Here is a 14,182-nt window from a genome sequence, read left to right as displayed (position 1 = left end):
GAAGGAGGTACAACTTGAATTGAACCATGAAGGGAGCTATAGGTTCCAAGAAGGTGAGATCAGTAAGGAGAACATTCTAGGTACTGGAGACAGCCTGTGTAAAGATACCGGTCCAAGAAATGGAATGTCATGTACATGAAATAGCAAAAGCCAGATTGGCTAGAAAATAGAGTGAATTGAAGAGTAATGTATAATCAGCCTAAATATAGTTTGGAGACAGATGGGAAGACCTTTAAATGTGAAACAAAGGAGTTTATAGTTTTAGAGTTTATAGTGGGGATTCCTTTTGAGTATAGATTGGATTAGATGGCCCCTGAGGTCCCATCCAACTCTCAAGGTCTTTTATTTTATCTGAGATATAATGGCAAAATGCTAATACTTCTCGAGCAGGGGAGATGCATGACAGGTATCAGTGAAGGCCACAGTAGACTACCCATAATGACTTACCCACAAGCAATGGGACAACATATCTTGTCAAGGACATATGTAACCAGAAAAGGAGGTGGTCTGTTCATGGAATGAAAAGACCCTGGAGCAAAACGTGACAGATGGAGTATCTGAGTGCTGCACTGGTACCCATGGAATGTTCAGTGACCTAGAAGCAAATTTCTATTGCATTGAAAAGATTCTCTATGGAGAATTTATGGAAGGACAGAATCAAAAGAATCACCCATGATGAGAAGATATTAATAATTTACAATCTTTATCCTTAGGTGGGAGGTGAAAGAGAAAGGAACAAGTACTCATCAGGTACCTACAAGGTGCCAGACACTATGCTAAGTGTATACAGATCTCATTTGATCTTTTTCTTTTTTTTTGGCTGGGCAATGAAGGTTAAATGACTTGCCCAGGGTCACACAGCTAGTGTCAAATATCTGAGGCCAAATTTGAACTCAGGTCTTCCTGAATCCAGGGCTGGTGCTTTATCCACTGCACCACCTAGCTGCCCCCCTCATTTGATCTTTACAACACTCTCAGGAGGTAGGCACTAATATTATTCCTATGTGATAGTTAAAGAAACTGAGGCAAAGATGCTAACATTATCCCCATGTTTCAGTTAAGGAAACTGAGGCAAACAAGGTTAAGTGACATGTCTAGGCTCCCATAGCTGTTGTTGTTTGTCCTTAATTCTAGAAGAGAACCACAGCATTGGGAGATGATATCATGACTTGCAATGAATTGGATTTGAGTGAGGGAAGGCTCTGCAATGTCACCAGCCTCACTCTCTCCTCCAGAGCCATCTGGGTCCTGTGGCAAGATATATATCAGGATGACTGGAGATGGCCCCGGATATATATTTTTTAATATTTTAATCTTTATTATTATTATTTTATTATTTTATTTTATTTTTTGGGTGGGGCAGTGAGGGTTAAGTGACTTGCCCAGGGTCACACAGCTAGTGTCAAGTGTCTGAAGCCAGATTTGAACTCAGGTCCTCCTGAATCTAGGGCTGGTGCTTTATCCACTGCACCACCTAGCTACCCCGGCCCCAGATATTTTTGAGGCAATTAGGGTTAAGTGACTTGCCCAGGGTCACACACCTAGTGTCTAAGGTGAGATTTGAACTGAGGTCCTCCCAACTTCAATGCTAGTGCTCTATCCACTGTGCCAACCAGCTGCCCAGGGTCCCATAGCAAGGAAATGTTTGAGGCTGGATTTGAACTCCAGACTTCCTGACTTAAGGCTCAATACCTTATCCACTTTACCACCTAGCCATGGAGTAGCCATAACAATGAGATCTCAGATCTATTGATATATGGAAGCCAAGGTTAAAAGGTACCTTACACCCACTCTGGGTATACTAATTGAGTCCCCTGTTTTGATATCTCTCACCATCACACTGCTCTATCTGTTGTACCATGCCCATCTGGCATGGCTTCTGATCCAGAGCCTTTTTAGTATGCAGGGTAATGCAGAAATAGAACATGAAGCTGTGATTTTTTTTTTAATTGGGAGGAAGGTACAATATGTTATAGAGCAGAGTGGGGTATAAGTAATGGGGCTCTATAGTTGGAGAAGACATTTGAAGGTACGGTGTGTGGAAGGAGAAAATTTTAGGGCAAAAAAAAGAGAAAATACTTTTATTCTCAAAAGTAGTATATAAAAAGTCTTCTCCCTTCCTTTTAGGTTCTTACATATTTCCAAATATACAAAATAGGCAGCACAGAAAGAGCATAAGACTTTAATTTGGAAGGCCTGGATATATGTTCCTGCTTCCACCAAATCCTTGCTGTATGACTTTTATTAAGTCATATAATCTCTTTAATCCTCAGTCTCTTCATTTATAAAGTCAACCAATTAATTAATCAGCCAACAAACATTTATTAACTACCTACTGTGTGCTAGGTTCTGTGTTAAGTAGGTTCCAGAGACACAAAAACAACAGCAAAGCCTCTGAAAATGTCCCTGCCCTGAAGGAGCTTACATTCTATTGGGAATAACTTGTCTTTCAGACTTTACCAAGGGGTTGTTATAAGGATCAAATGGCCATGAAAATGTTTGCAAACTGTAAACTGCTATGCAGAAGAAAGGGACAATTATTATGAGTACATTCAAATCAATTCAATTCCACATTCTATGAAGCACCTACTGTGTGTAAGCTACTGGGGATACAAAGACAAAACCAAACCAAGTTATGAGTAATATAAATTCCTGTTCCAAACCTAATGTATGCTCTATAAAAGCCATTTAAAAAGATTTTACATATATTTCAATCACCTCTCCCAATTCTCCCAAATTTACAAAACACAAACCCCCCCAAACTGACATTTCTCAGTGCTTCTTGATACCTCTCCCCCCAGATACAGTGGTTTCAAAATTTCCAAAATATTTTCTCCTATAAATGGTAAGGAACAGCTTGAAAATGCTTGAATAGGCAGGGGGAGGGTGTGCTAAAAGAAAGGGCTTGGGGGTCTTGGAAATGTTTGATGTATTATCTGGATGATGATAATAATATCTGAGTGTTTAGCACTATGTATAGCCCAAATATTGCTTCTTCTGTTCTCCATCCAGATGGTTGGAGTCATGTAGACTCTCCTTTGTTCTCTCTTCATAGCTGGCTCTGCCTTTTTATTTCCACAAACCGATGCTTCTTAGAGCTGGAAGATAACTTCTAATCCCCCTCATCTTGAAGGAAACTGAGGTTCAGAGAAATTAAGTGATTTGCCCAAGGTCACACAGCTATTAAAATAGAAGATTTAAACCCAAGTCCTCTGACATACCTATTTCACTGCTCCTCATGCAGATTCTTTTTTCTCAAACCTTGTCACCTTTTTTTTTTTTTTTAGTGAGGCAATTGGGGTTAAGTGACTTGCCCAGGGTCACACAGCTAGTAAGTGTTAAGTGTCTGAGGCCAGATTTGAACTCAGGTACTTCTGACTCCAGGGCCGGTGCTCTATCCACTGCGTCACCTAGCTGCCCCTCCTTGTCACCTTTCTTAAAACTTATCCCATCCTTTGCCTGTCAGGACGAACATTTCCTGTTTTGATCCCTAAAGAGAGCCTCTTCATTCTATCCCTAAATCTTTTTGTTGGGATCAAAACCATTAACTTCTAGATTTAAAAAAAGGGCAACTTGGGGGGCAGCTAGATGGCGCAGTGGTTAAAGCGCTGGCCCTGGATTCAGGAGTACCTGAGTTCAAATCCAGCCTCAGACACTTAACACTTACTAGCTGTGTGACCCTGGGCAAGTCACTTAACCCCCATTGTCCTGCAAAAAAACCAAAACAAAACAAAACAAAAAAAGGGCAACTCAACAACTCCTAACAGAGTATACCTCTAAAATGACTGTCATCACCTCTTCCAGCCTTTTAAGAATCTTATGCAGACAACACAACACTATATGTTTCCTTTATTCTTAGCTACTTCTTCAGGAAATACTGCCCCACATCACAAGAGAGACATACCTTAAACTCCATTTGAAATGAGATCTGGGTTACTTATAAGTTCCTAGAGTTGGACTCTTAAAGATCATTTGGTTCAACTTCCCATTCAATGCAGTAGTCATTGACAGGTAGCCAGCTAGTCTCTGCTTGAATACTTCCAGTGATGAGAAGCTCATTACCTCACTAGGCATCTTATTCTGTTGTTGGACACTTTTAATTGCTAAACCTGGGGTTAAGTGGCACAAAATATACCTAGGACAAGGCAAAGGAAGGTAATGACCTTGGATCCTTCAAGTGGTGAGGGAAAAGATGAGACCTGAGAAAGCTTAACCTAGGGTATAGCTACCTGGGGGAGGAAGTTCCACCTCATAACTTCATATACAAAATTAGGGTTCTAGCTAATTATGTGTTAAGAGCAGTTGTTTCTATATTATTGAAGGATTTCAAGTACTGTCAGTACCCTCTAAATTTCTGTAACCTAGGACAAAGCCCTAGTTGCTCTGCCTTAGTTACAGTTCTAGTTAGAAAGTTCTTCCTTATATTGAGTAGAAATAGACTTGTGAGGATGATGGCTCCCTCTATTGAAATATTCCTTGTTGAGGCTGGGCAGCAATCCTACAGTTTCCTAATGATTGGACAAGTTGTCAGGTGGTCAGGAAAGGACCACAAATAACAAAGATATTATTGAACTGCAGAGGTGTAATTCTGAGGTGACAGGAGAGAGTTTTAATTCTTATTTGACTAGTTAAGTGTAGGTTTCAGAAGGATGTAGAGATCAACACTTAAGCATGAGGTGGATATGGACTAGCCCCTCTTTGGGCTGTTTGGGAGTGGGAGTGACAGGCAGGTTTTGAGGTCAGACTTATTTTCCCCTTAATCAATAAACAAATTTATTAAGCACCTACTATATACCAGGCACCACATACTAAGCACTGAGGATATAAAGACAAAAGTGATATATTCCCTTCCCTGCCAAAGATCTTACTTTTACGGGGCAGGATGGGGGTGGGGTGGGGTGGGGTGTCTGGCACTCCAACTCTAACCTAGGGAAAACATTCACATCATGGCTTCCTCCTTTATTTAACTAGGATGATCTCATTCCTCAAAGCAATTTAACTGGTGTAGAGATGGCTGCCTTTCCCCAGAGATGGCTATACTATCTCCAGAGTTGAGCCAACTCTGTCTTCTCTAGGTGAGTCAAAATTCCCTTATTCTCTCACCACCTTAACCTATAGCAGCTCCACATGACTCTGAGAGCTCATACAATTTGGCTCCAGTCATTCCCATCTAACAGGTCATTTTGTCTTGGGATTCTCTGCTAAGACTGTCCAAGGGAATAGAAAAAGGCAGAGTCCTTGAGGAAGGGAAAGCTGGGGGCTTCTCAATCCAGAATGCTGTTGGAGCCCAGCTGGGAGAGGGAGGTCTTCCAAGTGAAAGCTCCTAACCCTGGGACATTCCTCCACAGGATACCCCCAAGAGGGCACTCAGGGACATCCTTCAGAAGCATTTCAGACTCTGAAAAGGAATCAGAGATGCTCCATTTTTGTACAGTGAGGGTTTGTACAGGGGGAGTAGAACAAAGAAAGCCTGGCCACGTGTCTCCTGTATCCCATAGCTGGACATTCTTGCTTTTCTGGTAACACACCTATAATACCCCTACTGATGGTTGGGGCAGTGAGATCAGAGGTGGGGTGCTCATTCCTGCTGGAGTGAAGCTGTGGGGGCGTGGTCCCTAAAAGTGTGGAACCTACAGGGGTCATTCCACATGTAGGGGCAGGTTGCCCTCTGGCTGGGGTGGGGTAAGGGGGTGGGAAGAAAGAAAAGCCACTACTACGGAGGGAAAGCCAGGTAGAAAAGTAATGTAGGACAAAGCTAGAGAAAAGGAGACAGGAGAGGAAAAAATAGGAGGGGAAAAGGGAAGAGAAAAAGGGAGCAGAGGAACAGAAAGAGAGCTAATGGGTGAGGCTAGATAGGTGAAAGAAGTAGTAAGGGGATCGGAAAAGGTGTGGGAGGGGGAACAGGATTGATGACAAGGGTAGACTTTCAACTAAATCTTTTTCTCGCTTCAATAATGCTTTCTGTGCAAAAATCCCTCATGGTCACAAGAAATTAAAGAAATCCCAATCTCTGGCCCCAAGTGACTTCACCCCTTGCTCCAGAATGGGGACAAAGGTTGGAACCTAAGCTTTTCCCTCTACGGATACTCATTATCTTATCCCTGACACTTCCCACTGCTCCAAGAATCCAACAAAGTTTAATGGAATGAGTGAACTAAAAGCAACATAATGGACTTACTGTGCTATTTGCTTGCCTAGAACCCACCTCCCTCCAACCTCTCCTATGACTTAATTTTTTTTTAGAGATGCCCTAAGCATTGGTATTTGTTTTCTACTTACCCCAACCCAGTTAGTGGTGAGCTGCTTGCTTCCTCACTCCCTCAATTAGTGGTGCTCTGGGCTTCTCTCAACATCAGCACCACTGTTCGGCTCTCAACATGACATCATCTCCGAGTGCTGTGATTGGACAGCTGCAGGTTGCTTGGCAATTGGACAGTATCTTCTGGAGGAGCAGGGATTGCCTAAGTAACTCTTGGAGAGCCGGGGAGCTAGAGGATGATGTCACACAAAGAACCTATTTTCTAGGTTGTACGGGGTGCTGGGGCAGCAGAGGTGAGGGTGGGGAAGAAGATGGGAAGTGGGAGTGGTCATGGGAAGGAATGGAGGGATTATTAGCTCTGAAGCAGCCACGGAGGGTGAATGATGAATGATATAGAAAAGTTTGGGCTCTTTTGCAAATCTGGGGGTGGGAGAGGATAAAATATAGAAGAGGAATGAGAACAGATGAACTCTAAATATAGATACTGGGATTTTTTGATGCCCCGCTTCCAGATATATAGGCAGCACTGAAGGGAGGGCATAAATCTTTGCTCTGGAGGCACAAGGAAAGATAAAGGAAAAGTGGGACTGGCTTAGTACTGTGATTAAACACAGGTTTCCCCCCTTATCAGGATCAAGAAGTCAAAGCAGGAATAACACTGGAATGGGAGACAGGAGCACCCAGTTCTTGTCCCAGTTCTACCTTAAGCAAGCAGTGTGGCCTTGGGGAAATCCCTTTTATTTCTCTGAGCCTCTATTTCTTCATTTGTAAAGTGAAGAGTGGAATGTGACCAGATTTTTAAGTTCCCTCCAAGATCCAATATCATGTGCTATAACTGCCTTCAATTCAACTTATTAGGTGCACTCACAAGGTTTACAAGTGGGTCATAGAAACATCTCATAGAATTGGTTTTGATAAGAGAGGCTGCTGTTTACACCAGACTGAGATCATACTGACCTCTAAAGATGAGTCTGATGATGATGTGGGCATGGGGGGGGGGATGTGGGGGTGGAAGATGGGGAATGGGAGTTCTAAAAACAAGGCAGTAGGGCAGCTAGGTGGAGCAGTGGATAAAGCACCGGCCCTGGATTCAGGAGGATCCGAGTTCAAATTTGGTTTTAGACACTTGACACATACTAGCTGTGTTACCCTGGGTAAGTCACTTAACCCCCATTGACCTGCAAAAAAACAAACAACAACAAAAAACAAACAAGGCAGTGAGTGCATCCCAGCCATGCTGTAGTGGACAGAGAGCTGGCCTTGGAGTCAGGAAAACCAGGGTTCGATTCCTACCTTAGACCCTACTAGCTGTATGAGCCTGGGCAAGTCACTTCTCAGTCCTGTGAGAGATCTTGTTGCTTCTCCCACCCAAAAAACCCTGGTACTTAGCAACATACCATCTTGGAGGGCTCACAGATCTGTACCCCATTCTTCTCACCTCTAATATTTACCATCTTCGAGATCATGGCATCACTTACCTCTCTGGGCCTCAGTTTACTCATCTGTAAATGACCTCTGTGTTCCCATGATAACTGCCCTTAGCTCACAGAAAAGCAAGAGAAGTCTAGAATGACTTTAGGACTAGAGAGTGGTAAAAAAAAATGCCTAAAATATACTGGGAAAATAGAAACTTCTCTCAATCAACCAGAGTTGAGACTTTTAAATGTTTAGGGAGCCACAAGAGGTCTGAATGAGAGACCTTGGCAAGTGGGTAGTAGGCTATGCCAGGGGTGTGGTAGTGGGTGGAAGATAGCAGTGTGTATTTGAGGGATGTTGCTCAGAAGACCATGGCCAAATCAATCCAGGATTTGGCAGAGGGGTAGATCCCATCTTGCAATGGTGGGGGGGCTTAAATTATTTACTTTGTCTATGTATGGGACATATGTCCCCCTAATGTATAGGAGAAAGAATCCTATGAATGCTTTTGCTGACTTTGACATGTAAAAAGAGGAAATATGTAAGTTATTGTTTAACTAGGATGCCAAGTAGCCATCTGTGGTTCTAGACTTACAACCATCAGCTTAGCAATCACTCAGAGAGGAATGTTCAAGTCCTAGTGGGGAATACTGGCAACCAGAAGTATTTCATAGTCTGTCCTACTTCATCAATCTAGAGTGTTCACTGTTGAGGGGGGAGGGGAGGTGTTGCTGCTGCCCTCACCCCTGCTAAGTTTCTAGGGCCTAGAGTTAGAAATAGAGAGCATTCATTTTCTAGCAATCATAATAACATACCTAGGGAGTCTTTAAAACCCAGAGTCAAGAAAGGCAGAGAGTAGAATAAACCAAGGTCATACAAGCCCTGTGTATCTATATAGCACCTTTAGCTTTACAAAGAACTTTCTACTTAATGATCATGTGAGATATGTAGGTAGGGCAAGTATTTTTAGTCCTATTTTACAATTGAGGAATGTGAGGCTCAGAGAGGTTAAGCAATTTGCCTAGGGTCACACAGCTTACATATATGAGAGCTCACATCTAGGATTATCTAACTTCAGTACCAATGTTCCTAAATACCGTACCACCTGACCTAGAAACTGCTATAAATGGTAGTTAGGTGTGGTTAAAATAGTACTATTAGTGCTGTGTTTCTGGTAACTTAAAGGTTAAATGTACTTCAGAAGGCAGTTCTGAGAACCTAGCTACCACTGCATCTTTAGGAAGATATCTTCAGAGCTCCTAATTACTCCAAAACACCCTTTGGACAAAGAATAGAAGGGAAAGTATGAGTTTATCAGTCAGGGGAATGACTGAACAAATTATAGTATATAAATACAACAGAATATTATTGTGTTATAAGAAATGAAGGGCAGCTAGGTAGCACCAGGCCTAACATCTTCATAAGTTCAAATCCAGTCTCAGACACTTACTAGCTGTGTGACCCTGGGCAAGTCACTTAATCCTGTTTGACTCAGTTTCCTCATATGTAAAATGAGCTGGAGAAGGAAATGGCAAGTCACTCCAGTATCTTTGTCAAGAAAACCCCAAGTGGGGTCAAGAAGAGGCAGACATGATTGAAAAATAACTGAACAGCAACAACAGAAATGATGAACATGAAGAATTCAGAGAAACATGGAAAGACTTGTGTGAAGTAATGCAGTGAAATAAGCTGAATTGGGACATGATTTACTCTCTAACTACACTAATATAAAGGGAAACGACATTGAAAGAATTCCCAACTCTGACCAGTGCAATGACCAATATTAACTTCAAAGGACAGATGATAAATCAAGTCTCTTATCTCTCAGAGAAGTGGTAGACTACAGGTATGGAACAAGGCAAACAGTTTCAGACATAACCAATGTATTCACAGATTTTGCTTAATTATTATTTGTTACAAAGAAGAGTTCTACTGGGGGGAATAGACAATGAGCAATAGTAAAAGTAAAGAATAAAAGTAAAAATAGTAAAATGTAAGAAGGCAAAAGAAACATATTGGGAGAGTAGTCCATCATTACATTGGGGCACCATCTGACCTCTGATGTTCCTCCTATACCGTGGTGTTGGTGAGGAAGCCAGAGCTGAGCAGGAGGTTATCTCCTTTCTAAAATGTCTTCTCCCCCTCAATGCCTTTTCCTGGATAGTGAGAGCAAGACTGGGATACCAAAGCTGCAGACCAGGACAGCTGTCTTTTTGCCAACGTCTATTCCTAAAACTTTCCCAAGAACCTCTGTGCTGCATTGGGTTTGGAGAGTGCATGATACTGAGTGGCAGATGGTGTATGATTCTAAGAGCAGGACAGTAGATTGAACCTCCAGAGATATGATGGGTGCACAGTGGATCTAGGGCTGATCAACTAGATAAGGGTTTCTAAACTTGGAGTCCATGGATTCTTTTCCTACTAATCTCTAACTAAAATTTAATAAGTATTTCTTTCTTTTTTTTTTTTTTTTGCGGGGCAATGGGGGTTAAGTGACTTGCCCAGGGTCACACAGCTAGTAAGTGTCAAGTGTCTGAGGCCGGATTTGAACTCAGGTACTCCTGAATCCAGGGCCGGTGCTTTATCCACTGCGCCACCTAGCCGCCCCCTAATATGTATTTCCTTCAATTATTGAAAAACATTCTGAGAAGGGCTTCACCACATGCTATTTCCATGACACAAAGAAGGTTAAAATAAAGTGCTCTACACGAGAGCTTCTTAAACATTTCCCACTTATGATCCCTTTTCTCTCGAGAAATTTTTATGCAACCCTGGGTATATACGTATGTAAAAGAGGTATACATAACCTTTTGATGTGGGATGGGAAATTAATGTGATCAGATTGATGGTGAGTCATTCCAAAAGAATTACAAGACTCAGTGACTCAGTTTCCCAAGTTTTATTGCAATACTGTGAGTAAACACAGGAAGAGTACTATGGAGGTGTCTCTTGAATAGGGAAAGAAAAGACAGTTTCATTTATAGTATGGATAAATTCATTATCAGTCTCATAATAATTTCCACTTTAGGGAGGTACAGGGGAGGGCCTGTCCTCATTATAATAATCTCCACCTTTGGGAGGTACAGGGGAGGGCTTATCCTAATTTGGAGTTCCTGGGGGCTTAAGCCAACCCCCGAGGTGGGTACCTTTTTCCATGGAGGTGTGTTTTGGGGGTTTACACGTCAAAAGGTGAATCTGGGGACAAATTTTCTGCGCATGTTACCTCAACTTCCCAAGGTCAGAATGTTTCATTCCCAGGCCCAGTCTCTGGGCATCAACATATTTATCAATTAAGATTTCTATAAGCTGTCTCTATGTCTTTGTTATAGTTAAGGTTTCTATGACCTGCCTCTTTATGTTCTTGTTATGGGTGGTGATTAATGTGGGTAACAAGAACCTAGGCCCTGACTTGTATTAATGAAGGCTCAAGAACTATATTATCCATTAATCCCTTTTGGACCTGGGATATGTAAGTTATAGCCCCTTTTGGAGCTCAGATCGAAATTAGAGCTCAGGTCTTAAGTTTGTCTGTTAACCCTTTCTTTGTCTCCTACATCACTTTCACTGTTGCCAAATTTTTCCCAACACCCACATTCAATTACACAACCCCATATGGTGTTGTGACCCACAGTTTAAGAAGGTAGGACCTATACCAATTCTTCCATTTTTGCAGATGAGGAAATTGAGATCTACATAGGTAGAGAGTTTTCTAGGTAGTTTATAGTGGAGCAGGGATTTGAGTTCAAGTCTATGGGTCTTGGGCATATCTTGAGAATGGTCAGTTGCCATAGAGACCATTTGTCAGTGATTTGAAGAGCATCTGGGGCTGGAGAGGCAGTTTAGTGAAGGGCTTATGATCATTCCCTAGGAAAATTGGTTGGAGGATCTGGTGGCATTTAGCCTGGAGAAAAGAGAACATAAGTGGGGCATGATAGCTGTCTTCAAGAATTTGAAGGTTTGTCAGATGGAAGGATTAGATTTGTTTGGTTTGGCCCTGGAGAGTAGAACCAGAAGCAATGGATAGAAGTTATAAGGTGGTGTATTTCAGTTTAATATAATGTAAAACTTCATAAAACTTTTAAGTAACCAAGAGTAGAATGGGCAGCAGCTATAGGTCTTCCCTCCTGTTCCCTGCTCCCAATAGAGGTCTTCAAGGAAGGGCTTGGATGACTGTTTAGAGACATTGCATCTAATAACATATACTACTAATTAATCAATCAATAAACAATGTGCCAGGCACTGTGCTAAGCCATGATGTTACAAAAAAGAGGCAAAAGACACAGGGTTTATAATCTAACGCGGAAGACAACATGCAAACAAATATATACAAAGCAAGCTATAGATAGGATGAAGAGGAAATAATTAACAGAGGGAAGATGCTGGAATTAAGAGGTGTTGGGGGAGGCTTCCTGGAGAAGGTGGGGTTTTAGTTGGGACTTAAAGGAAGTCAGGAGGTCAGTGGTTGGAGCAGAGGAGGGAGAATAGGGGACAGCCAGAGAAAATGCCTGTAACTGAGAGATGAAGGGTCTTGTTTGTGGAACAGCCAGGATGCCAGTGTCACTGGATCAAAGAGTAATTGTCCAGGAGTAAGGTATAAGAAGACTCAAAAGGTGGGAGGGGACTAGGATATGAAGGGCTTTGAATCTAAATAGAGAATTTTGTATTTGCTCCTGGAGGCAATAGGAAGCTATTGGAGTTTAGTGAGTAGGGGGAGTGACATGATCAGATCTGAACTTTAGGAAAAGCACTTTAGTGGTTGAATGGAGGAGGGATTGGAGTGGGGAGAGAGAGATTAGAGGCAGGCAGACCCACCAGTGGGCTGATGGTAATAATCAAGGCAGAAGTCATGAGAGTCTGACTAGAGGGGTGGTGGAGTAAAAGGAGAGAAGGGGGCATATTTGCAAAGGTGAAATTGACAGGTCTTGGCAACATATTGGATGGGGGGTTGGGCTGAGAGATAGTGAGGAAGTCAGGATGACTCCTAGGTTGCAAGCATGAGGGATGGGAGGATGGTGTTGCTCTTCAATGTACTAGGGAAAGTAGGTAGGAGGGAGGGTTTAGGGAGAAAGATGAGTTCTGTTTTGAATTTATTGAGTTTAAGATGTCTGCTTAACATCTAGTTTGAAATATCTGAAAGGCATTTGGAGATGTGGGTTTGGAGGTTAGCAGAGAGATTAGGGCAGAAAGGTGGATTTGAGATTCATTAGCATAGAGATGGCGATTAAACCCCTGGGAGCTGATGAAATCACTTAAGTGAAGTGGTATAGAACAGGACTTCTTAAACTTTTCCACTTGTGACCCCTTTTTGCTAGAGAAATTTTTATGTGACCCCAAATATATATGTATGTAAAATAGGTATCCAAAACCTTTTACTGTTGCCAAATTTTTCACGATCCCCACATTCAGTTACAGTCCCCGTACGGGGTTGCAACCCACAGTTTAAGAAGCTTTGGTATAGAAGGAAAAGAAAAGGCACAGAACAGAACCCTGAGGAATACCTGCCATTAGAGGGTGTGACCTGGAGGGGGCGTGCGGCAAAAGAGATGGAGAAGGTGCAGTCAGATAGGCAGGAGGAGAACCAGAAGAGAGTGGTGACCTGATAATCAAGGAGGAGAGAGGGATCAACAGTGACAAAGACTGCAGAAAGGCCAAGGAAAATGAGGTTTGAGAAAAGGCCATTGGATTTGGTAACTAAGAGATCATCAGGAACTTTGGAGAGAGCAGTTTCAGAGGTTGAGAGTCAGATTGTAAGGGGTTAAGAAGAGAATGAGAGGAAAGAAAGTGTAGATACCTATTGTGGATGCCTTTTTTGAGGAGTTTAGCTACAAAGGACAGAAGAGATATAGGATGATAGGGATTGGGGATGGAAGGGTCAAGTGAGTTGTTTTTAGGCCAGGAGAGACATGGACATATTTGTAGGCAGCAGAAAATGAGCCAGGAGAGAGGGAGAAACTGATTGAAAATAAATGAGAGTGAGGATTACAGTGGGGACAACCTGTTCAAGGAGACAGGATGGAATAGTATCACTTGAACTAATAGAGGGGTTAGCCTTGGTAAGGAGTAAGGTCATTCATCATGTGAAACAGTGTTGAAGGAGAAAGTGGCAAAAGGTACCAGCGTGATAGATGAGGAAGAGAGAAGAGGGAGTTCATGGCAAGTGGCCTCAATTTTTTTTCTGTAAAATATGAGGGGAAGTTCTCAAATGAGAGTTGGGCAGGGAGGAGTTATGGGAGGTTTGAGGAGGCTTGATAAGTTTCAGAAGACCTGCTGTGGAAATAGGGATAGTAAGTTGATAAGGGAGGCATAGTAATATTGCCTATCAGCAGTGACAGCCCAGTTAAGATCATATAACATAAATTTGTAATGGATCCAGTCTGAAGGGTTGAATGGATTCTTCACCTTAATTCAGCAACACATGTGTAGGAGTAAAGGTAGGGAATGGTAAGAATGACCTGAGACTGAAGTTGGCAGGGCCTAGGGTGATGGGGACTGAAGAGAGGAGGACAG

At 42.3% G+C, this 14,182-nt stretch overlaps 1 protein-coding gene across 1 annotated transcript in view; it reads right to left on the bottom strand.

Moving 5' to 3' along the window:
- STMN4 (stathmin 4) overlaps positions 1-6,511 on the bottom strand; it is a 34,630-nt gene extending 28,119 nt beyond the window's left edge. The window contains exon 1 of the mRNA XM_043989713.1: positions 6,280-6,511. The gene's annotated coding sequence lies outside the window, so the exon portion shown is untranslated. The remainder of the gene's footprint in view (positions 1-6,279) is intronic.
- Positions 6,512-14,182: the final 7,671 nt, after the last annotated feature.

The sequence above is a fragment of the Dromiciops gliroides genome, chromosome 2 (genome assembly GCF_019393635.1).
Source record: "Dromiciops gliroides isolate mDroGli1 chromosome 2, mDroGli1.pri, whole genome shotgun sequence".
Lineage (NCBI taxonomy): Eukaryota > Metazoa > Chordata > Mammalia > Microbiotheria > Microbiotheriidae > Dromiciops > Dromiciops gliroides.
The sequence above is the reverse complement of the archived record's forward strand: the minus strand, read 5'-3'. Positions and strand labels throughout refer to the sequence as shown.